The following is a 25718-nucleotide window of genomic DNA, read 5'->3' on the forward strand; positions in this document are numbered from 1 at the left end:
GTTTGTGTCAAAAACGTACATGTCCTGAAATTGGTACACAACTTGTATATTCCAATGTCCCATTGGTTTCTGTTCTGTTTAAATTTAGGGGGGAGGGGGGTGTTCCCATAGTGCTTAGTACTGTGCAGCAGTGTAAAGTAACTGCACATTTACTTCAGTTCTGTACTTTACATTTTAAATGTACAATTTAGAGGTACTTAACTTGAGTATTTCAATTTTCTGCTTCTTTAGTACATTCCAGAAGCACATAGGCTGTTGTACTTTCAATCCCACTGCTACTACAAATACATTATGTAATAGTGTTAATATTATGGATAAGATGATCAAAATGGCTGACAGAAAATTCACAAGACAGACAGCAGTATATGTCATAAACTGCTCCACCTTTGCCAGCTGCAGCATTAATGTATATATTAAAACATCAATATTTAGAATTGAACAACATACATTATGAAATCAGCCATGATACTTTTACTTCCAGTTCTGTCAGTATATTTTGATGCCAGTGCTCAGGACTTTTACTTGTAACAGTATTTCTACACTGTAGTATTGTTGCTAAAAGAAAAGATCTGAGTACTTCTTCCACCACTGATTTACAGAATGTGTACATTCATGTTTTATTTGCACTCCTGTGGTCAGAAGTTTGGTCAATAGTGGAAAATAGACAAGGATAAAAAAAAAGAATGTTAAAGGTTTTTAAAAAAGGTACTTATATTACTAAAAACAACAACAACTATGAATTGAACAGTTTGAAAATAATTCAAGCAGGTGACTGATCAAAGTAATTTCTGACTATATCAAAGCACAAATATTTATAGCTATGGCTTTATAATAATCAGTCACATTCTTATAATCATACTCATAACACCTTTTGTGTGGGTTGATGACGAGGCATCTTGTGAAATGAAACTGGCATACAGAGGTTTACAAACGATGGCACACCCTGATGCTGGCTACACCACAAACTCAACCATCTTAGAACATTTTATGAGGAAAAGAAAAAGAAATGCATAGTAAAAAATTCAAAATAAAATCTGATTTGAAAATAAGACTAGATTATTTAAGTTTCCATCACACTGAGGAAACATCTAGTAGCACAATTCAATTCCATTCAAAGGGGCCTTATTGGCATGAAAGTTTAACAACAATGTTGCCAAATCTGTCCAAACATTCGGACATAACATAACAAATAACAACACCAACACGACACCAAGATAGATTTACATAAATTATATATACAGTGTGTGTGCGTAGCACTCTGTATACTATAAATGTGAAGTAAAAGCGTAGTAACTAATACCAACTTAGTTGGTTGGTATTAGTTAGATTTGAATGAAATAAAAAGAGATTGGCAGAGATGTTGGCTCTTACCTGTGTGCCCGTAAAGCTCTGTCTTACTCAACACGTCCTAGAATATGAAGGAAATCCTGCCCCTCTCAAATTTTTGACTCATCTCTTTGCTCAACATACACTCTCACACACACACACACACACACACACACACACACACACACACAGGGTGTGACAGTTGATGTACAGCAGTTGATGTGTAATCTTAATCAGTTGTTAGAAAGAAATGAGCTGCACAAAATAGAAAAACGGTTACACTTAATCATTCAGTAAATTCAAATCAAAGTTTTTCAGGGCTTTTTTTTATACAAACTGAACTATATATTAATTATCATTAAGATTCATTTCATCCTCATTTTGTGTACGTGTACTGTACTCTGACGTTAAACTGGGTTAGGGTTAGAGGGGTTAACACCATCACCACAGACACCAGCCACTCATTTTGCACTCATTTCATTGCCTCTTAAATTGCTCCTTCATCTGCTGTTCTGTTTGCAGTATTAGCAAGCACAGCAGTGGTTGGCAGTCAAAAACATTAACATAGCTGATTTTAGATTTCTAACCACAAGCTGGTCTTCCTGTTCCTGTTCTTGCAGCTCATGCAGAGGAAAGGGGCACATGGTTACACAGCTTCTGTAGGCACAGACCACATCATAACCGCTTCAACAAGCAGTTTCACCCTCGGCCTGCCAGTTCACACTTGTTTTTTAAAGCATAACCTGATTCAAAACATGCGCCCTGCCCATACTCCTACACTGTAAAGTTTCATTTAGCCCACTGCACTCATGTTTTTAATTTCATTTGTTTTGTGTGTTTCGGAATTTACAGTTATCAATACACAGAGACGTGTGCCAAAAGTTGGACTGATGTTTAATGATATTTTGACCTATCAGGCCCTGCAATGGGTATCAGGCTGTGCCTTTAAATATGTTCAGTCCCATGACAGCTGACACCATCATCTAACCCTGGCCTGTTGTGCATTGAACTGCCTTTAACTCTATTTTCACCCAAGAAAAGAGCAGATACCCATCTTGACCCGACCGTATATCAACACTCTGTCTGCTATGACAGTATCTGTCCAACTGTCTGATAAGCAGTCTCATCTGGCTGCCATGGCCCACTCAGTTGTTCAAGCACAATGAGAATACAATATCTTTGTGTTCTTGCACAATGTCACATTGACAAAATTTTTTTTACTTTTCTGGGTTATTTCCTCAACTGTACTAGTTTATTTTAGTTACTTGCCATGTGCCTCAGTGAGAGGAAAGACGTGGTAGAAGATGTGGCATTGCATACCTTTAATCTGGACAATACGAATATATACGTTAATAAATTATACACAGTGCATGAATTTGTGTCAGTGTGAATGTAAACAGCAGAAGCAATATGATGATGATAATATGGATAAAGTTCAACATCAGGTGAACACTGTCCATTAACTTTGAATGTGTGTGAGCACCAAGCATCGATGTTCTAAACACAGAGTCATCCTCTGCTCAACCAGCTATAGTCCTGTTCTCTGCAACACATCCATGTTCCTGGCAGCAGAAGCACCTGAGAGGAGTTCTCTCTCATGGCTTCACATACATAAAACATAGTCAGCATACAACCTCTCTGGAAAATTTCATTCAAAAGTCAAACAAACTGATGTACTGTCCTCCTTCTCCCCTCCCCGGAACCTCCATAATGTTCTAGCTTCACATACTCCCGACACTTCCAGAAATGACTTGTCTTTACTTTACACTTGTATGCCAATTACCACCCCCCTCTTCTTTACTGCAGATCCAAGAGGAAAGCAAGCCACACATTCATACTCTCCAAATACACTTATCTTCAGAGCTTTGGCTCTCTGATACACATTTAATTATGACCAAGCCACCTCAGGTGATCGTGACGGAGCAAATATCACAAACCACAAAACTTTCCAACCACGTGTAGATCATTCAAAATCCTGTCTGTCTGCATCACTGCAACCATCCCCACAAGATATTCTCCTCTTTCCTTATTTTCTGACTTGAGTCGCTTGAAATGCTACTCCATTTCCTTTTATTTTCATTTTCATTTTCAAGCCCTCTCATATCCTTATTTCACATTTGGCTCTTCTGCCAACTACCCGAAGGTCCACTGTTGAGGTTTCTTTTTCATCATATATATATATATATATATATATATATATATATATATATATATATATATGATATTTCTGGAATTGTACTTTAATTTAAATGTACAATTTAGAGGTACTTTACTTGAGTATTTAAATTTTCTGCTCCTTTAGTACATTCCAGAAGCACATAGGCTGTTGTACTTTCTATCCCACTGCTATTACAAATACATTATGTAATAGTGTTAATATTATGGATAAGATGATCAAAACATACATTATGAAATCAGCCATGATACTTTTACTTCCAGTTCTGTCAGTATATGTTGATGCCAGTGCTCAGGACTTTTACTTGTAACAGTATTTCTACACTGTAAAAGAAAAGATCTGAGTACTTCTTCCACCACTGATTAACAGAATGTGTACATTCATGTTTTATTTGCACTTCTGTGGTCAGAAGTTTGGTCAATAGTGGAAAATAAACAAGGATAAATAAAATATTATTTGAAATATCCAGGGAGAGTGCAGATGAGTGTTTCCACAAATGGGCAGTCTTCAAAGAAACTCATTCAACATCCTACAGGGAGCTACATATGTCAGAAAGCAGGCCAGGAATGGCAGGCAAGGATTGAGAATGGCCATTGCATACTTCCACCACAACAGTAGGAAGAAAAGCAGATCTGGGGCCTCCGAGCTCAAATCTAATAATTCAAGACAAACTTTGCATGCCAACTGTATGCCAATAAGTGCAATCAATTCAAGGTAAATATAGTAACTAACTAACATACTAACTAACAGCTGATTATGGTAAAGTTAGTAAATGAAATATTGTTGTAGTAAACTAACTAACTAATTGCAATTATTATTTTTTGACGAACTGTAACTAAAGCTGGCTATGTAAAATATCATATCATGTCATTACATCAGAGCAGATGGAAAGCATAATGGGGAGGAGCACATGGACACAAGAACACATGAGGGAAACAGAGCAAAAAGTACACAATACTACAGTACAACACAAATAAAATGAGAAAGAAATAACAGGACCATAACACAGGAGAGGGAGAGGGAGAGAGTCATTGAGGGAGTGGCTACAGGCTGGAGAAACATAGAAAGGGAAGATGAGGGCGTGGCAGGTGAAGTAGCTGAGCTAAAAAGAGTAATACATAGAATAAAATATCAAGTGAAGTACATGAAATTCAACACTTACATGAGCAGCTTTATGCCATTTTAAAAATGTACACAACATGTGTAACTAAGGACAGAGATACTGTAACAGTGGGCAAACACTGAAAATCTTTAACCCAAAAGTAAACCGAGAAGTAAAGATATTAAAAGTAAATATATTTCTAAATCTTCTTTCTGTGAATTTGCTGTATTCGGTTTGAACTGAAATTAATTGTGAATTGTAGCTTCACAGTTCCCTGGAATGGCCATGAGGGACTGAAGGGCGGCTTGTTATGAGGATATGCTGTAAAAAGACAAGAGGCAACAATGGTCAAATATTTGAATGACATGTTTTCATACTCTAATAGAGGATATTATAGAGCAAAGGTTAATGGGAAAGTATGACGAAATCCTTACGATGTTTTGCAAACAAAATTTCAGCAAAATCTGCCCAAGATGTAGTAGGTGAGAGTCTTCATCAGAAAAATGACCATATAGGTAGACTATGAATGCTGCTTATTACGACCCAAAAATTATGTGTATTTGTAGTAAGATGAAGCAGCAGGAGGGAACTTATTTGTGATATTTGTGAACTTTACTCACAGAAATATTAAGTGGTGTCATGGTAATCTGTATTAGACATGGGCTAGGAGCTGGGATATTACTTCATCTTTTATGGTGTAATTGATTTTTCAACTGTAGTTAAGACTTCTACTGGTCATATTCTGCTTATCACATATACCTCTGTACAACATGTGGGGTAAGAAAGTTAATGACTGAAGCAGCCACTGCTGCACAGAAACATGCCTGACTGCAGGGTCTTACTGTTTTGGGCTATTCACTGTATGGGTCGCATGGTTACACAGGCTCTTAGGATGATGAAACCTTTTGGGCCTCTGTGTAAGAAATCAAATGACATCAAATCAATTTTATTTATATAGCCCAAAATCACAATCACATTGCCTCAACGGGCTTTACAAACTGTACAGTGAACAACATCCTCTGTCCTCAGACCCTCAATTTGAGTGAGGATTAACTTGCCATGTTGAGAAAAAAAACAACAACATTTTAACAGGAGAAAAAAACTGTGAGAAACCTCAGGAAGAGCCACAGAGGAGGGATCCCTCTCCCAGGACGGAAAGACATGCAATAGATATCGCATGTACAGAACAACAAATCACAGTTTACAAGTTGCATTGACAGAATATCTGATACAAATTATTATATATGTAAAGTGTGTGGATCCAGGAGACGACTGAGCAGGACGAGGCATTGCCAAGTGGTCAGAAGGGAGCCTGAATGAAAAGGGAGGAGGAGGAGGAGAAAGCTATAGAGAGAGGACAGTGACAGAGCTACACAGCTTGCAGCTTCTGGGAACAGAAAACAAAAAAAGTTAGAGAAATGCCATGTTAATCAGAATAAACAGCTTGTTTCTCGTCGGCAGGACAATGTGAATTCTAATACTTCAGGTAAGAGAGTCATTGAGATTGAGACCGGCCAACTGAAGAAGCTAGCAATCGAAGTCAAGGACTAATTAAAGGTTAAGTCAAAGAAGTAAGTTTTGAGTTCAGATTTAAAGGCGTCAATTGAGCCTGTGTACAATTCCTACCATGCATGTCTGAAAGACTTAGCAGGCAGGTGTCATCAGAGCACTGAAGGAGATGGGCAGAGGGCTAATGCTCTCCGGTGAGTGCGCTTCATCCTGTAATGTTGATACAGAAACAGTTTATTGTTCTACAAAGTCTGAGTTAAACTGATATTGGTATTCCTTGGGAAGAATTTCTTGGCTATTGTGCAAATATGGCACCGACTCGATGGCCAAGTTAACAGAATGGATCTTCAGCTTGTCCAGTTTTAATGTTATCAGACACACAAATAAGATGTGATTTCTTCTGATGAAACAGAGTGATATGAATTAATAATGTATAAATAAATAAATAAATAATGTTTTCGCGGTCAGCACCTGGTGTGAGGTAAAGGGTCTCAATTCACCCCAGTTTTTTCAGTTTAAGCAAGTGTCAGCCCTCACCAGACAAACATCACACACTGAAAAGGCACACCAATATATCTACATACACATGCACACATATATATTTGCAGCTAAAGGTACATTTTGGGTGGGTGCAGGTGAAAGGAACAAAACATTTCTTTGAAGTCAGGCATATTGGGAACTATGTATCTTTATTTTAGTAGTGTTTTGTTCTAATTAAACTTTTTGAATATTTTGGTGTGAAACAGGTTTGGTTTATGTTGGTTCCTGTGCACTCCAGGCATAAGATATTCTAGTGGTAAATGTTCTTGCTCATCAAGATTTGACACCAAAATATCAGTTGAAGAAAATAACAGGCAATTTAGTCCGATCAAAATGACGATAATGGGTTAAGTTCTCTGTTTCAGCTCAACAGACCTTTACCGATGTAGCGTATAAACACATGAACAAGGTATTACTAATCACACCTGATGGTAAACGCACCATCATGACTCATGAGTGTACATGATAAATGCTCATGAAGACAGTTTTTGGCACATCATAACAAATTACATGTCTATGCAGGAGCAACTGGAGCCATCAAACTGAAGAGTGTCGCTACTGGAAGAGCTCTGGTGAAGGATGTTGGACAGTGGTCCTCTCAACATCAAACCTTCTCACTGGAGACATTTCACACCCTCATCCTCCACTTTGCACCAAAGCCAGTGGGTTCTTTTAATGATGACCCTAAGTTTAATTATCAGCATCCCTGTATTTCAGCCAGAATGTCAGCCAGAGGTAATGATGTGTGTTGTGCTGTTTCCTACCCACAGTTACCTCACAGTGGCTGGGTAGTATGGGGTTATTTTTGTCTCATATATATTTGTAAACGCACAGAGGGTGATCTACAAATATTCCTTGGTTTGCACACGTGTTTTGCTATCCACAAATACAAATTTCTAATTTGTAATTTGTATTTTGGTTTTTACAAATACATGTGTATTTGTAAATAAAATGTGTATTTGTAAATATATAAATTTCCATTTGAGAAACGGAAAATTGTGTGATTGTGTGAAGTGTGATTCATCATTTGTGGATCACCAATCGCGCACACGCATCTTTTTCCTCAATGACGTATTTGTCGAGATTCACACAGATCCACAAACAAATAAGTCGTGATTACAAATGGCCCGCCCTCCTCACCACTAGGTGGCAGTGTTGTTCTATGCATTTAAATTTTCCTTCCACAAACACAAAGTTAGGATGTGTAACTTGTGTGTTGGTTTTTACAAATAAATGTGTATTTGTAAATATAATTTTTTCTTTCGTTAAAAAAAGGACATTTGCAAAAACGGAAAATTCTGCTTGTGAAGTGTGATTCAGCATTTGTGGATCACCAATCGCACACACGCTTCTCTTTCCTCGATGACGGATTTCTGAGACCTTCTTGTCGAAATCCACACAGATCCACAAACAAATAGGTCATGATTCACAAATGGCCCGCCCTCCCCACCACTAGGTGGCAGTGTTTTCAAGTAGCTGAATGGTTTAACGCCCCACTTGAGGGCAAGTCTATGGGCAAAACAATAGCATGCATTCATTCAGCGAAGGCGGAAACAGCGCTGCGCTTGCTTTCACTCAAGTAAATTAAAACTAACAACAATTGCATTGTTTAATTCAATGTTCTGGTGTTGTAATTATCTACGAGGTTTTGCAACATGGCCCACCCATCAAAATAAATGCTTTTATTCTTTTGTACGTCATAATGTCGTACTACTTACTGAACGGAAAAACCAAGGCAATACTTTCCTCATGTGATTGACATATAACACGCTGTAATTCAAGTCCTGGTATGGGATTTGTCGAAATAAATAAACGTCGATATCCAAAATCAAGATCACTGTGATTGTTTTCTGGCTTTAATTACGTCTATTAAATCTACTTCACTCGAAATGTACTATAATGGACAGATGAAGCCTGACCTTTGAACGATTTATTTTATGTGTACTTCAGATACTACTCTATAACCTCTATGATTATGAACACGTTTCTTCTCTTCTAGCCAAAGATGTGGGGGGGAGACATTATTTCAGACTAGGGAGGAAATTATAGCAAATGAAGTGAATTCAATCCGTTTACCAGCTACTGTGGCGGGTTCATTCCGATCACTGGTCACAGTCTACAGATTACCTCCGCTCTCCTCGCACAGTTATCCACCTTATTCCTAGCCCCCATGATGCCTTGCGTGAATTATGGCGCGACTTCCGGTCGCGTTTGTTTACATGGTAACGTAGACGCTAATCCGGTTTTCATACTGAGGGTTAGAGAGGTAAAACATGTGGGAACATCAGTTGTCAGAGCTTAAATGAGACAACATTACAATTCTGTTGCCTACTCTTATAGAGGGGTGGGAGGATGACATGAAGAAGTGGCCTAAGATAACATACAGTTGCATTTTTAGCTACTTTCTTAACTCTGTCGCTTCGGACAGGGAGGCAATGAATAATCTGAAAAGCTCTGAGGCGTATCAGTGCCTGCACAGTAATAAGTAAGTATTAATAATTAATATTAATATTATATAATATTTTATATATAATAATATAATATATACTATAATATTATATATAATAATTAGGGCCGGGACTTTAACGCGTTAATTAAGATTAATTAATTACACAAAAATTAACGTGTTAAAAAAATTAACGCATTTTAATCGCACTTATTTTTGCACCGCGGAACGTTTCTCACTGGATGAGTTTCAGGTGTACCGATTATACTGGAGCACAATTATTTAACGAGTTAAAAAGCCGCCGACACTGGCGCCCTGGCAATAGCAACATAAGCAAGACAGAACCGCTGTCCTGCTGCTCTCTCAGGCCGGCCTTGAAAGTGAAAGTGAAAGTTAAAACTTTACCTAAAAATCCTTGTCGCTGCTGAATCATTGTGGGTGATTATTTATTATTTATTTCACTCGTAAGGCCGTGTAATAAGCGGGATAATGTATAGTTACATTACATTATCCCTTACTTACATCAGGCTGAGTTCAACAAATCCGTTTATGCTACTGCGATTTAAGTAGCCTAGTTAAATACAGTAATCATCATAGTGTAGTGGCAGGAAAGACCATTTACCAAATAACGTGTTACTTAAACATTTTTCATTGTGCTGTGCTCTAAAAATAAACTAACAAACTAGTGTAGAGTCCTGTATAAGGAGTGTTCAGCTTAAATTTTCCCCTTAAATTTAGGTTCTCGGGAAAATTGCATCTTATCAGGTAATCGTTAATCGATCGATAAGGTCCATCAACTAACGATTAATGAATTAATCGATAATTTGCATGCCTAGTCTGTTGGTCTTGGTTAAGTACCACCTTGAAAAAAAAATAAACAATGTTTTGTTGCTTAAGGTTATGTATTCAGTCATTATTCAATGGTATACTAAAACCCATATGAAAAAAACTGCTTCTCACTGTTCTCAGGTCAAATATTTATATGCGATTAAAAATGCGATTAATTTCGATTAATTAATTACAAAGCCTCTAATTAATTAGATACATTTTTTAATCGAGTCCCGGCCCTAATAATAATATATATAATATTTTATATACTGTAATACTATAATATAATATATATTATAATAATTTTATAAGTAAGTAAGTAGTAATATTTTTTGTCATCAAAGTGAAAAGAGCACATGTTTAACGTTTTAGGTGGTCTTTTCAAGTTAAGATTCAGCCACATCCTTCTGGGTTCCTCATCCTTCGGTAGGCGGTGGAAACTGTACCGATTCTCACAACAACATTCTCTTTTAGTCCAGGGTGCATGTTCAAAACATTGCTCTTGTAGCCACAGATTTAACTTCGTTTGGTTATTAGTACAACCGCGAACAGCGCAACATGTTCCTGAGCTGTGCGAGGACATTTTTAAATGCCACTGGAGCTGATCATCATTTAGAAAAGAAAACAGTAAGAGACAACTTTCAAATAAACCGCTACAGGAAACGAAAACCGCTAGCAAACAATGGCTCACTGCTACTTTCGGTGAGAACCGGAAGTTGCACCCATAATTGTTTCTACAGCAACGACCCCAGGAATAAGGTGGATACACGGGCTTGTGGCATTTCAAGTGTCCGACGTTTGGTTCCGTTTGCAGCTCTTTCGGACCGGCACTGCCTCCAGTTCTGTGTCTGCTGCTGCTGCTGCTGCTGCTGCTGCTGCTGCTGCTGCTGCTGCGGTGGTTGCTTCCGCTGCTGCCACCTTGTGTCGACTGCCGCGGCCCCTTTCCCCATGTATTCTGCCCTCAGCTTCTCTGCCAGCTGCTGCAGGACTTTCCTCCGGGCTCTCCTGCTGCTGGTGCTCTTGAATAAGATGCGGGCATTGATCCCAGCCAGGTCGAGGATGTTATAGAAGACCGCCACTGGCCATCTTCCGTACCGCCTCTGACGGAGTAGGTCCTCGCCATCTGGTCCAGGACGTCCACGCCGTACTCGGTGTTGTTGTACATCACAGACTCTGGTTTTGCCTTCGCCCCACTAGGTGCCCACACCTGTGTGCACGTGCTCGGGATGCAGACATTATTCCTCCGCTTTCCCTGGTACACAGTCAGAGTCACATCACTTCAGCACCGAACAGCTCCTCTCGCTGTTTCACGGATGAGGAACTCCCGTTTTTGTTTGCCCATGGTGCCAACCAGGCGATATAATACAACTATATAATCATTAACTTACAAGTTAAGTCGCAAAGAAGCACAAACAATGAAACCCCGCGAAATGATGTGCGGTCAATATGACCGCTTATGGCTGAAATAGGTAAAACATAGGCTATCATATTGTCTTTGTCTTTTGTGTAATTTATATAAAAACTATTCTAAATTAAAATAAAGACAAAGTTATTGCACATATTTGAAAACGGCCAAAATGACCATCTTGGCCGTTCTACTGCTAGCAAGCCTTCACTTGAACTCTTTATTATTTCACGGCTTAGTAGATGACCCTTGAATAGTTTCACCCCTGTAATCATTCATTGGTATCACATAATTACTGAATAATCAACTTTGGGAAGTACTATGTGCATGCCATGTACAAGAAAAATATGTTTCTAGGCATTGTACTGTACTCATCAACGCTAAATATAAAAGTGGCTGGAAGAAATGTTGAGTGGCTGGTAGATTTTAGAATTTACCAGCCACAGTGGCAGGTGGACAAGAAAGTTAATTTCCATCCCTTTTTCAGACTGTCAACCTGTCTGCCAGAATTTGTATCCCCCCCTCAAAATGGACAGATGAAGCCTGACCTTTGAACGATTTATTTTATGTGTACTTCAGATACTACTCTATAACCTCTGTGATTATGAACAAGTTTCCTCACTTAAAGCCAAAGATATGGGGGGATACAAATTCTGGCAGACAGGTTGACAGTCTGAAAATATATTGCTTTTATCCTGATGACGTGCAATTAACTCATAAACAAATGAAGTAATGACATTCTCTTTTTTCTTAAACAAAATCCCATCTGATAATAATACACACTCCACATTTTCATACCTCATTCCGCTAAGTAAGGGACTTCAGTGAAGTTATCTTAAGTTGGATATTCGCCAGACATTCGCAAGCCACTCGCACATTTCAAGTGCACCTGTATTGCAGACTTTACAGTAAACACACGGAGAAGACGGCTACAGCGTGTACCGACTTCCTGTTTTCAAAATAAAAATGTGGGATATTTAAAGCAGAGATACTGTGTTTAAAGCTATTGAGAAGCTATTGAGCTAAAATGCTAATATTTACATATAGCCTAAAAATTAATAAAAAATATCAACAGATGTAAAATGTAAAAACAAGAGGTGTATCTCATGCAGCCAGTGTAGTACTATAATCCCAAATTGATTTTGAGTCAATTGATCACATGACCTGGAAGCTATTGAGCTAAAATGCTAATATTTACATATACAAATTAATAAAAATTATGAACATATGTAAAATGTAAAAACAAGAGGTGTATCTCATGCAGCCAGTGGAATAACATGATGCAACACTAGTAGTGCTCCAATGATTTTATTTTAACATAAACATGTCCCTTGTTTCTATTGGCATAAGGGACATTTCCAGGTTTTGTCCTTGGCATCCTCTGTGTCCATGGACAGACATGAGCCATGGAACCACCGGTCACAGTCATCAAATTGGATCTGTTTCATTGAAAACAAATTATATATATTTTTATTTTTTTATTTATTATTATTTGACACCTAAACATTATTATATTTTTTTCATGGCTATATAACAATTCAACATGTCTTTAACTGTTTTTCAATTACTCACCCATTGTACAATGGCAGTTCCTGGTCCTGGTGGCTTGAAGGTGGCACACATAGCACAGCAATTTTGATCATCAAAGACAAAAAAAAACATTTATTTAATTATATACTGTATACCTCCTATCTATCTTGTTTTTGATTTGTATGCTTAATTAGCCTTTACCTGAGGCCTCCAGGATGTGAAGAGCCAGATCTCTCCTCTCCTTCTCCATTTTTTTTTTTTAGATGTGCTTTAGAAGTTCATGTCAGGGATGGCTGGGAAAGCCTTTATCAGGGCTTTTGCCATCTAAACAACATCAAATGCAGGTACTTACAACAATAATGGGGGGCATATAATAAATTACATACACTCATGATCGCTATTAAAAAGATTGTTATCTCTACTCACACTATAATTTGTACATTTGCCGATATTGGTTCACATCAATTCATCTTTCCCAAGAAAAATTCCTACCTCACATATAATGAAAACAAATTGTTTTGCGGCTTACCTTTACAACAGTGACACCACAGCTGCTTCCATCTTGTTGGGATGAATGGGACATAACCCCCCCTTTTTTACCTTTTAGAATTATCTATCCCCAGCTATTGATCATTAAAAGAGCCTTGGCATGTGGAACATTGAATGAAAACAGGTAGGCCACGCTTTATTTGATAACATTTGTAACATAAACTGAAAGTAGCTTAAAATTAATCTACTGGATTCTTTTAGCGGCAGTTTGTGAGGCTTTCAGCTCCGATCTCTTTTGCGCTGGATCCACCAGGTACACTGTGCTGGTTTCTGCATGCATGTACTGTGACAAAACAAAACAAAACAAAACAATGTCAAACTACGAAATTTCTGACCCAAAATTTTGAGAGTGCCACACGGTGATGGAGATATGTGTGATATTATTATGAATTTAGGCAGCAGCATGGCTCCTAATCAGTACTGTCTGTCAATTACTTTATGCCTGTCTGCCCCTGTGTCTCTCTTTGTCTGTTTCACTGGCTATGCACTCATCTTTGTGGTTATTTCACAGTCAATGTACCTTACTACATGGCTCATGGTACTATCAATATTTTTGTGTCATTACTTGGTAGGTGAAATGCATTTAAAGACAAAAATCAGGAGATCAAGATCCAAAATTTGCAAACAAGCAAGTTCCAGTGGGTATTGTTGACCAGCACAAATGATAGAACAGCTCCAAATTGAGTGAAGTTCACCTACAATTGGAATAATTACATATGAATGAAAATAATCACTGAATAAAAATAAAAATTCTAAGACAAACTAATAGTTCACTTATGACAACGGTATTTCTCTCTCATACCAGTTTTAGTGTTGTACTTTAGAATTTCTTCATTATTTTTTATGCTCAGGAGTGAGTAAATAGTCCAAATAATTCAAAGGGTGATTATGCAATAGTCTTAGGTCTTACTCATCATAGACACAAACACACACACACACACACACACACACACACACCTTTACCTTTCGTAGACTTTGTTGAGGCAGCTTTTTCCTGTCACCAAACAGAACACAACCTGCTGTATAGTGGCTCATTAAATAGATGGTGTCCATCATACTGAATGTGTGGGCAAAAACATGAAGCAGGCCCTCAATAACCTGATAGAAACAACAAATTGATTGTCCAATTAATAATAGTAAACTTAAATAGGATATGACTTACTTTACTATCTTTACTATCTAATTATCAAAATAATTCATAATACTTAAGATCAAAACATCAATGACAGTTTAAAAAGAACATTTGCACACTTCATACATACCTCCCCTGTCAACCACTGGTGTGGCCTAAAGCTTAGTTTATGCTTCTGCGTCGCGGCGACGGCGTAGCTACATCGTCGACCCTACCCCGTCATTGAGCATTCGAAGTTCTGCGTCGAGGGAACGCGTTGGTCTGCAATTCACCGCCAAGCCGCGAGTGGGGGTGGGGGGTGGGTGGGATTGGTTTCGGGGGGTTCTTGCTCTCTTGCACTGCAGTTGCGGTCAGAGCGGATATGCTGTGTAGCATTCTGGTCACAGTGTGGGGCTTACAAGCTACATGCTGCACAACACCAATACTCCTCCTGCCCTGCTGGGATCTCACAAAGCATGGAGTTCACAAGCAATAGGAGACAAGCATGTGAGGGAATCACCGCAACAACCACCTCACAGTCCCTTTTTCTCCACAGTCGGGTTAACTGCAAATCAGGATAAAAAAAAGTGTATGTTCTAAATGTGTTTGGATGGGGGGTGGGACAAAGATGTGTCGAAGATTTATTTATAAGCCTATATTAATTAGGGCCTGGCACCTGGTGGTGCAAAGCCCTATTGTGTCTCATAGGATTATTAGTATGGCCCTATAATAATAATTACTAATTAATTTTCACATATAACAATACATATACAAAACCTCACCTGTTTGTCTTTGTCTCTGTGATCCTGTTTGACTGTTACTGTCTTGTACTGTACTTTGATTTTGACTTTGACTTTGAACTTTGACTTTGAACTTGTATTGAGTTCGTCCAAAATCTGCTCTGGAAGATTCTGTTGCATGATGTGCTCAATATATCTTCCCTGCATTGAGGCATACATTTTGGACACAAACTCTGCTGGTCGCAAGTATCTCTTCTTTTGCAGGATGGAATGCTTCACTAAACTAAACCACAGCTAAACGTGGCAGTTTGTATCTCTTGTTTTAGGCTTTCCATCACTTATTTTAATTTTTGTCTTCATGTGCCGTGAGAGATCCCCAAGAAGCAAACCACTCCATAAAGGAAAGATCCCCATGTAGTTTTTTAAGTAGCACATGGATAACACCAGGACAGTGGTACTGGTTTTTGTGCCAACAGCATCATCAGAAAGGATGTCACATTCTGCTTGGTCCCTTTGGAGTTGAAAAACTTTTATAGACAGTTTTGTCTATAATGACCTTCTCACCTTCCATCATTTGGTCATTTTCTTCCACCTTAAGGCCCTTGTTTTCCAAAACACACAAATCAAGATATTCTTTGCTCTGGTTCACCACTTCTGTGTCCTCCTCTGAATCAAAAAGCACACACATGTGATAAAAAACCTCCACAGCCATCTTCGTGCTAGTGCAGTTGAGAAGATAAGCAAAGGTGTATAAGGCATATTCCTTTATGCCTTTGTCGGTGGTTTTCTTCACCAATGCTTGTAATACAGCCTTCAAAATGTGGGCAAAGCAAAGATGAAGCACTGTAACGGTTGGAATTTCTTTGGTTTGTCCCATTCCGATTTCGTATGCTCTGTCAAGGTAGACAGAAACATTTTCTTTGTTGAATGCAATAAGTACACTGTTAATCATAGCCCTATGATCTGTCTCAACCTGTGCTATTTGTTTTTTTTGTTTTGTTTGATATTTGTCTTTTAAATTCCATAAGCCAGTGTGATATGGCAGGAACTGAATGGCTGTTTGACACAAGTTCTGTGACAGGTAGGGGAGGGCTGTCCTTGCCCATGCCGGGCAAAACTAGAGCATAATACAGAACTTTCTTGTTTTGATCTGGTATTTTCTGGACAACACTGCCTGTAGTATCAAGGTAGAGAGGGACAGGTGATGGGTTTTTTAGGTGTTCAGAATGCTAAGTCCACCCTCTGTGTACAAATGTAGAGCAAATGGATCAATTTGTAGGTGCTGAAGATAACCTTTAAATGATGCATGACCGCTGCTCTCCCGGATTCCTTTTTGAGTGAGCAATAGTTCCAGCATTACATCGCTGTGAAGCCTTGAACTCTTCTTCACTTCAGAGGATATTTTCTTTAAAACACCCTTGGTCATGCTGCGAGTTATGTTGCCAGATTTTGGCTGGTTTCTTTTAGAGAAAAGGTAGACAGCTGCACACTCATCAAAAGTGCATTTTGCTTTTGCACTGAAATAGTGCCATTTCTTTTTGTGGCTATGACTTTTTTTAACATGCTGGTATTTAAATGCAAGTGTGCAACATGGGTTCTCTTTCAAAAACTCATGATATAATGTGTCTGTCCATGGAGATCTGAGTTAATTCATGTCATGTTTTGGTTTTATTTCGTCCCACTTTTTTTGTTATAAACATTTGAACTTTTTTCGTCCTGGTTTGCGATGTCTATTGTCAATCTCTTCATCCTGTACACCTTCATCATCCACTGAACTATCACCTTCTTCTGCTGCTGTGTCTCCAGTGTAACTCTCCTCCTCTTCTTCCTTCTTACCATCTGTCTTTCCCTTTCCATGGCTTTTCTTTGCCTGTTCTTCTGTCTCATCTACAATGAAAACAAATTTTTGCTTATGATGAAACTATTTAAACAATTTATCTATTTTTTTCTTTCTTGGTTTCAAGTTATAACATCATAAGTTGGTTTTAGGTTATAACGGGAAAAGTTAGTATCATGTGATAGACAAATTAATTTTTCTGGCATGGTAGCAATACTCTTCCATACAAGACAATTAATGAGTAAACAGAAAATGCATTTCCTCTGTAAAATGCGCCAGCAAGCTGGGAGTTGGTAGCTGTTGCTGCCGTTTCCAAATTATAAGTACAAGCAGTATGACATTATGTAGTATTTCAGCAAAATAAGCCTTTACATCTACAAAGAGTTTCACATTAAGTAACCTTTTAAAGTACAAGAAGTTTGGCATTGTCAACAGTAAACAATGTGTCCTTATAACACTCGGCTATGTGCGAAAAAGGACTGTATGGATGTGCTTTACTTATGCATGGTATGTGCGTTACGTATGTACGGTATGTGCTTTGCACATGCACTGTATCGATGTGCTTTACGAAGGCATATGTACTGCTGTATCAATGTACTGTACGCACTATGTAGATGTCTCTCATTATCTTGTCCGCTTTTCCTGTTCAGGTCGCGGGGTGTTGCCGCTTTATCCCCCCTTTTGGGGGGTTGCGGGGCTACTGGGGCCTAATCCAGTTCTCACAGGGCGAAGGCCAGGGTACACCCCTGGATGAGTCGCCAGCTCATCGCAGGGCCCGCTGATGGCAGAGGCTGCCTCGCAAGGTGCCAGCTGCGCATCAGGAGCAATTTCGGGGTTCAGCATCTTGCTCAAGGATGCTTCGGCATGTAGATGTATGATATGTATACACAGTACGTGTAAAGTATGTTTAGTATGTATGACATTTCCTCCCATTCACTTACATTGTAAACACTTGAATAAAAAAAAGAATATCATAAAAATTTCTGAAATAAGAAAACTATTAGCACATATCAATGTTTGAGTTACATAAAAAAAATGTAGATAGCAAGCGAAAAACGCACAGAAGAATGATAATAATAAAAATGTAAATAATACACAAACAACATGATTGTGACACCTTGCCAGCTCTCACACTAAATAAATAAATAGAATATAAATTTAAGTTGCAGTGTTTCCCAATTAAAGGTATAGTTGGTAATGTTGGAGAGCTAGCAAGATTTGAAAGTGGCACCTCGTCTAAGCTCCACCCCCTTCTCCCCCTCCCGTCAGTGCTCCGTCCAAAGCCCCGCCCCCACAAACTTGAACGCGCATCAGACAGTCCGTCAGCAGGGCAGAGGAGAGCCGTTAGCACTGGGCTAATACAAGCTACAAAAGTAGCTAAGTTACGTTACATATTTCATGAAAATAATAAATCCCCCCGAAGCAAAACTACTAATTACCTGTCCAACAGAAAGACAGCAACCTCTGCATCACTTCTGGAGGTGTTACTTTTGGCTGCATTTTCTCTGCCACTGTTATCTCCTGCTAACTGTGCTAACTCTTCTTCTTCTGTTGTTTTATGGCTGTTAGCAAACAACTGTTAGGTGTGCATTACCGCCACCCTCTGACCTGGAGTGTGTATCTCCTGCTTACTCCATATGGAGTGTGCTGAATATATCCGGCAACGGTGACACGAGGAGGGGGGGACAGAGGGGGGTGCAGGCAGGACGAGACATGAAGGCATCTGATTGGTTCTTTCAACTCGGACCGAGAGGGAGGGATTGGTCAGAGTTTTTACAGGCCTGCAGCTGCCACAGAGGTCTGATTTATTTTGTTCCTTTTTCTGAACACATTATGTATGGACTACTCTCAGGGTGGGAAGACCATTTCACCCAGTATAACAAATAGTGTTTCTGAACAGGATTACCAACTATACCTTTAAGTCTCGTTTGGGTCCGCCATAGTCTCTCACAGAAAAAAAAAATATTATTGGGTTTTTTTAAAACAGTGTTTCACCATCCCTCATCTCTGTCAGTCAGCCCCTCCTCCTTCTCTCTCTGGTGTGCGGGCGCGCACACACACACACGCACATACACACACACACGCACATACACACACACAAGCGCATGAACAGGTCGCGCTGGACACACCTGCACGAAGCACTGGGGGGTGTTCCAGAAAGTGGGTTATGTGAAAACTCAGAGTAAGTTAACCCTGAGATGAGGGAAACTCTGGGTTTTCCGTTCCAGAAAGAGAGGTAACTGAAACTCTGGGTCAGTCACCATGGTAACAGACTCTGTGAACATAACCTGCTCGCTGGCAGGTTTACTTGAAGAAACCCTGAGTTTCTACCCGTCTCCTCCCGCATGAAGAAAGCTGTTCGACATGGATTGACCATTCATTCCCAATCCGATTGATATCGAAGCTCAACTTATTCGTAACGCTTCGTAACGTCGTGAGAGAATCTTCCGACCCAGATTAGATGTACTGTCATTTCCAGAGGAATGATGTTTGAACGCTACCACTTTTCATCAAACAGTATAATCTATCTTGAGAACATTCTCCGGCCACACATCACCAACCTCACACACTGGGGACGTGCACTCACACCACTGCAAATTTTATGCATAGCGCTATGTTTTGTTGCAAATGGTAGTTTTCTGTACAACACTGGGGATGCAGAGCACTTCGGAAAGGCAACAGTGTGTAGAGCGGTGAGGAAAGTTACCCTCACACTGAAATGCCTGTTGCCAATGATGGTGGTGTTCCCCGGACACAAACCTGTAAGAAACATCAAAGAGGAATTTCACAGAATTGCTGGTGACTGATGTAGAAATATTCTATTTTTAAAAAAAATTATGATATACATTCTGCTGCGACCTCAGAGTGGGGTCAGTAGCTTAATCAGCTGTCATTTTGCTGGGCTTCCAAATGTGATAGGATGCATAGATGGGACACAAATTCCTATTACTGCACCTAAAGAAAATGAAGGGGACTACGTGAATAGAAAATCCTTTCACAGCATCAATGTCCAGGTATATGACCTACCATCTTAAAAAATATGTATATGAAAATGTATACAGTACAATACAACTAACTCATGTCATCCTCTGCACTGTGAAGATCATATATGATGCAGCCTACATCATTACAAATGTAGAAGCCAAGTGGCCCGGCTGTGTGCATGATTCCCGGATCTACCGTGATTGTAGTCTGAGCAACAGATTTGCACGTGGTAAGGAAGCTAAAGCTTTGTACAAATGTTCTTTGTCTCCCTTTTTAATGCACTCAAATGTGTCCTCTATAATTTCAGGATGGCGACCTACTGGGGGATCGAGGCTATCCATGCCAGCCCTCTCTGTTGACCCCTTACCCTGAGCCGGGGCCCCAACAACGTTTTAATGTGGCCCACTGCAGGACTAGAGCCCGGGTTGAGATGACCACTGGCATACTCAAATCCCGGTTCCAGTGCCTGCGTAAGCTCAGGGTCACCCCAGAGAGGGCATGCGACATCATTGTGGCCTGTGTTGTTCTCCATAATATTGCAACTATTAGAGGAGAGCAACACCCCTACCCCCTACAAATAAATGACCCTGAGGATTGACCATCCCATCCACCCTGCAGATGTCCGGGATGGAAGGGCTGTAAGGGATCTAAGTAGCAGGAATTTTGATTAAAACAGTCAAATAAAGACAATTCACATGTGATTTGGTTCTTCTTTATTCCCTATAAGTACAAAAGCAACAGTTAGGATTTGTAATATAGTTCCAACATATTCACCTATTTCACCAATGCACCCACCTCAACTGGCGTTCCAGTAATAGAATTTCAAGGTCTGTTTTTCTTATCTTGCGATCCAGGTAGACCATTTCCTTTTTTTTTTTCCAATAGTCCTCATGAGGTGCACTTTATACAACTCCTTAACTGGTAACTGGAAAACATATGGACAACATTTAATTGCTACAGTTCTACATACAGATTTAACATGGTATTGACCGAAAATCTCACTGTATCAAGCTGTGCTGTGGAAGTTGATGGACCCTCCTCGTGATGCCCAGACCTGTTGAAGGACAAGAATGTGCTAGTTGTTTGTCCATTATCTATGCTCATCACTTCAGTGTAGGCTACATGTCAAACTATATTCCACTCGACAATTTAAAGGAATGTGAATGGGAGACCACTGCCAGTAGCTATAATATTAAGACACACTTCAGAAGGCCTCTCTGGATCTCTCCCTGTGGCAGCAGACAGCGTTTCTTCATCATCATCATCATCACCACCATCCTCCTCCTCCTCCTCCTCCTCCTCCTCCTCCTCCTCCTCCTCCTCCTCCTCCTCCTCCTCCTCCTCCTCCTTTGATGCAGGAAAAGAAACTGTTTCAGATTACTTTGAACTACCATCTGAGCAAGCTCTGAGTATGGAATACTTACAGCTGCATGGTGTCCAATTGTTAAGTGTATACTTGCATTTGATGTAGGCACTTGTGTCCTGGTGGGTGACAGGCTCAGATGAGTTTCCCCCAGGGATGCCCTCAGCCACCGGTCGGCCATAGTTTTGGCTGAGGGCCATCTCCTCAGCCTCCGTCAGAGGTGGTGGAATTGGCCCTCCACCCGTTTTTCGGGCTTCTGCCTTCTTTCTGTTGGCTGAGCAGAACTCAAATGTTAATTTAACTTTTTTTTTTTTAACTTACTTTTTTATTGAGTGTTCCTGTACACATCATCACATTTTAAATGTAGCCTACATATAAAATAACAATGTGTAAACATTGTATCAAGCTTTAATCTACTAAGTGGTGTATTAAGTGGGAGGACGTGTTAAAGGATAACTACCGTTTTTTACAACCTGGACCTTATTTCTAGCAAAATATATGATCATTTACTCACCCAGATAACTTTGGTGTCATTTGAAGTCGTTCGAACGAAATTAGATCCAGTGTAGCGCCGATATATCCATATAACATCCGGGGTCAAATTAGCAGCATCTTTGTTCAATATTATGCAGAGACATCCTGTCCTGGGTGTGGTTTGAGTTTGCAGTATATATTTAAGTACAGATCATTTACATCAACATGTCCGGATAAAACAAACATAGACAAGTAATGTTAAGTTAAATACGTTTATTGGTTCAATTCAGTTTATGTGCAATTAAGTAACTTTTACAGATGCATTGTTTTGGTGCTTTTGTTTCATACTCACCATGTGCTCCAGTTGCGAAAGGTGGAAAGGTTCATTACTTCCTGCTTTTATAACCTGGATGACATCATCAGTGAGGTCATCGGGTGTTACCATCTATAGGGGGATGTAGATTGTGTGGGAGTGTGAAATGTGTATGGTTTTTAATTATGTGATGTATTTGAGCACAGATGTGTGTGTAAGAGAAGATTATGTGAATTCCCATTGTGTGATGAAGTGAAGATTAATAATATGGATGCTTACCTGTTTTCAGAAGAAATAGGAGACTTCCCTGCTGCTTGGGTGAGTCCAGGTGGATTACTGTCTTTGGCTCCCAGCATGCAGGGGAAGTCAGTTGAGTGTGTGGTGTCAGAGAGGGAGGACACCAGGGGTCCGTTTCACAAAGCAGGTTCAACAAACTCTGAGTCTAACCTTGAACTCTGAGTTGATCTACTCAGATAGGAAACTCTGAGTTTTCGGTTCCAGAACAGCTGATTTGAGTTAGTTTGATCAACTCGGAGTAGTTTCACCTGGAGTTAAGCGCGTGCACCACAAGTATAAAAAGACAGCGTCAATGGAGCCCCGATTCGACGAGTCACCATGGCAACGGGGAAGAGGAGGGCTACATTTTTCACCCCACTGGAATTGGAAATATTAATGCGCTCATACAGTGAGTTTGAGCACGTTTTTAGAAGGAAGTGTAACACCGCTGCAGCAGCAAAAGAGAGGGAGACGGCGTGGGAGAACATTGCTGCTTGGGTCAATGCGTAAGTTTAAATGTAGTCCTTTGCAATCACAATAATATTACAGGGGGAAACTGCTTGAGTGGTAGCCTATTAATTTATTTCACTTAGGTGCAATCCCGCGGGGGAGAAGCGCACTTAGCAGCAGCTTAAGATGAAACATTGTTCAAACAGGTAAGACCTCAGCATAATCTCATGGGGGTACCTCATTTTGATCATGTTTTACATTGTAAAGTAAATATTAAGTGGCTGTTTGACTGTACAGTTGTTTTATCCCCAACATAATGCTGTTTTCACACACATAAATGTCATCTCATCTATATCATGTTCTGTTAAATAATTAAGCCTATTTAAACTAACACAGACTTCTACTCAGCCAACAGAAAGAAAGCAGATGCCCGTAAAACGGGTGGTGGCCCAGCACCGCACCTCTAACAGAGGCAGAGGAGCTGGCCCTAAGCCAGAATTTAGGAAGGCCAGTGGCTGAGGGAATCCCTGGAGAGAGCTCATCCTCTGAGCTCACCCCCCAAGACACAAGTGCTTTTATAAAATGTAATATGCCTAGACCTATATATTTTTTTAAGCCTATTCATAAAAATATTTATTTCCCTTTCATGACTTTTTTTAACTTTTGTCCCAACAGATTCTGATGGTGCTATCTGCCTGGTGGAGCCCCCTCACGCCACAACAGACCTTGTAACTGTAAGTAGGCAATACTCCAAAGAATTTGTCAAATGGTAGTTTAAATATACTGAAACGTATCACTCATCTAGGATGAAGAGTACGAGGAAACTGTATCTGCTGCCTTTACAGAGGGGGATCCAGAAAGGCCTATAGAGGTAACGTCTTGATACGTTACTGATAGTTCTCTTCCCATATACATTTCTTAACATTCTGGTGGAATATAGAGTGACATTTAGCCTACACTGAAGTATTAACACATTCTCATCCTCTTTTAACAGGGCATGGCTGGGCAGCAGCAGGAGGGTCCCTCAACTTCCACTGCACAGATTGACACAGTGAGATGGATGTTCAGTAAACACCAGAGATTCATTCTGTGGAATTCATGTGCAACTGTATAATGTCCTCCTTGTATGTATTCCCAGTTAACCGTCAAAGAGATTTACAAAATTCACCTGCTGAAAAAAATACAAAAAACTGACAAAGAAATGCAGTACTTGGGCCGCCAGATTAGGAGGGCAGACCTAGAAATTGAAATACTGGAGCACAAGTTAGAGGTAGGTGCATCGTCAAAGGTGAATTATGTTAATTATGTTAACTATTGGAACATTAACTAAACTAGCTCTTGTATTTGCAGGAAATAAAGAAGACCAAATGAAATGTGTATTATGTCTTTATTTGACTGCTGTGGTGGTGGTGGTGGTGGTGGTGGTGATGATGATGATGGTGACTCAATCACTAAAGTGATGATGGCATATGGTGTCTCTGACTGCTCTGCTGTCCTGCATAGCTGACAGGTGGATGGGGTCATCATCAGGGTCTTCAACTTGTAGGGCAGGGTGTTGCTCTCCTCTAATAGTGGCAATATTATGAAGAACAACACATGCCACAATAATATCACAGGCCCTCTCAGGGGTCACCCTGAGATGACGTAGGCACTGGAAACGGACTTTCAGCAGGCCTATGGTCATCTCAACCCGGGCTCTCGTCCTGCAGTGAGACCGGTTGAAGTTCTGTTGGGGGCCTGGTTCAGGGTCAGGGTAAGGGGTCAGCAGCCTAGGTTTGCATGGGTAACCCCTGTCACCCAGCAGAGGGCCATCAAACTCTCCTGTAATGTATAGTGAATACATTAGAGTATATTAAAAGGAGGGAGACAAGTGAATTATACAGTATTGTGCAAATCTTTAGGCTGCTTACCACGTTGCAGTCTGTTGCTCAGGTTAGACTCCCGATAAATCCTTGAGTCATGAACAGACCCAGGCCACTTGGCCTCCACATTGGAAATTATGTATGCAGCATCACATACGATCTTGACAGATGTTGAACTATGATGCAGTCTTTAACATTTTGAAACAGTAGTCAATCCACATGTACCTGCACATTTATGCCGTGAATGGACTTCCTATTCACATAATAGGGGTGTGCAGAGCAGCCGATATTTGTATCTGTATTTGTATTTGTTGAGGGGGGAAAAGTATTTGTATTTGTATTCGAGTAAATTTCAAAATAGGCGTAAAAATTTATTTTTTTTCAGTTACACTTCTAATTTTCGTTATAGTGTAAGTATTCTTTAATTATCCATTATAATAATTATGGATATGCAATATTGGTTGATGTTTTTCCATAAATCCAGCAATGAACATGTAACAAGGAATGTCATTGAAAAGAAAATAACATAACAGCCATTACCTCATCCATGGTTAAACCAACAACTAATAAAATATCATTGTGAACATTATGAACCCCACCACCACCCGTCCTTGTTGGAGGACGTTGAACAGACAGAATAAAAACAAATTATACTTAAAAGAACTGTTCTTTCTAATGCACAGAGCTCCAAGAACTAAACTTGATCTGTAAATAATATGACATAGTAGCCTATAGCTAACGGTCATTATGCTTCTGGCCTCTACCTGGTCTTTTTACTAAACTTAACCAACTACCAACTCCTTTCTTCATTGCCTAAAACCCAACCAAAGCACCGAGCAAAGAATTTGTTTTCTCCCCCGGTCTGCTGTCAGCAGGGTCGCCGGCTGCAGCAGGGT

General features: G+C 39.8%; 2 long non-coding RNA genes across 2 annotated transcripts; one reads left to right on the plus strand and one right to left on the minus strand.

Annotated features, from left to right (window-relative positions):
- Positions 1 to 12683: 12683 nt before the first annotated feature.
- Positions 12684 to 13596, minus strand: LOC311260806. Its single transcript, XR_014623056.1, has 3 exons — positions 13064 to 13596; positions 12905 to 12937; positions 12684 to 12771 (listed from the first exon to the last, which is right to left on the minus strand). It is a non-coding gene; the product is annotated as an uncharacterized lncRNA (long non-coding RNA).
- Positions 13597 to 23383: 9787 nt separating this feature from the next.
- Positions 23384 to 24207, plus strand: LOC311260854. Its single transcript, XR_014623062.1, has 5 exons — positions 23384 to 23544; positions 23636 to 23694; positions 23766 to 23831; positions 23955 to 24011; positions 24099 to 24207. It is a non-coding gene; the product is annotated as an uncharacterized lncRNA (long non-coding RNA).
- The last annotated feature ends 1511 nt before the right edge of the window (positions 24208 to 25718 follow it).

This window comes from Pagrus pagrus (assembly GCF_965226575.1).
Source record: "Pagrus pagrus genome assembly, chromosome: 8".
NCBI classification, from domain to species: Eukaryota; Metazoa; Chordata; class Actinopteri; order Spariformes; family Sparidae; genus Pagrus; species Pagrus pagrus.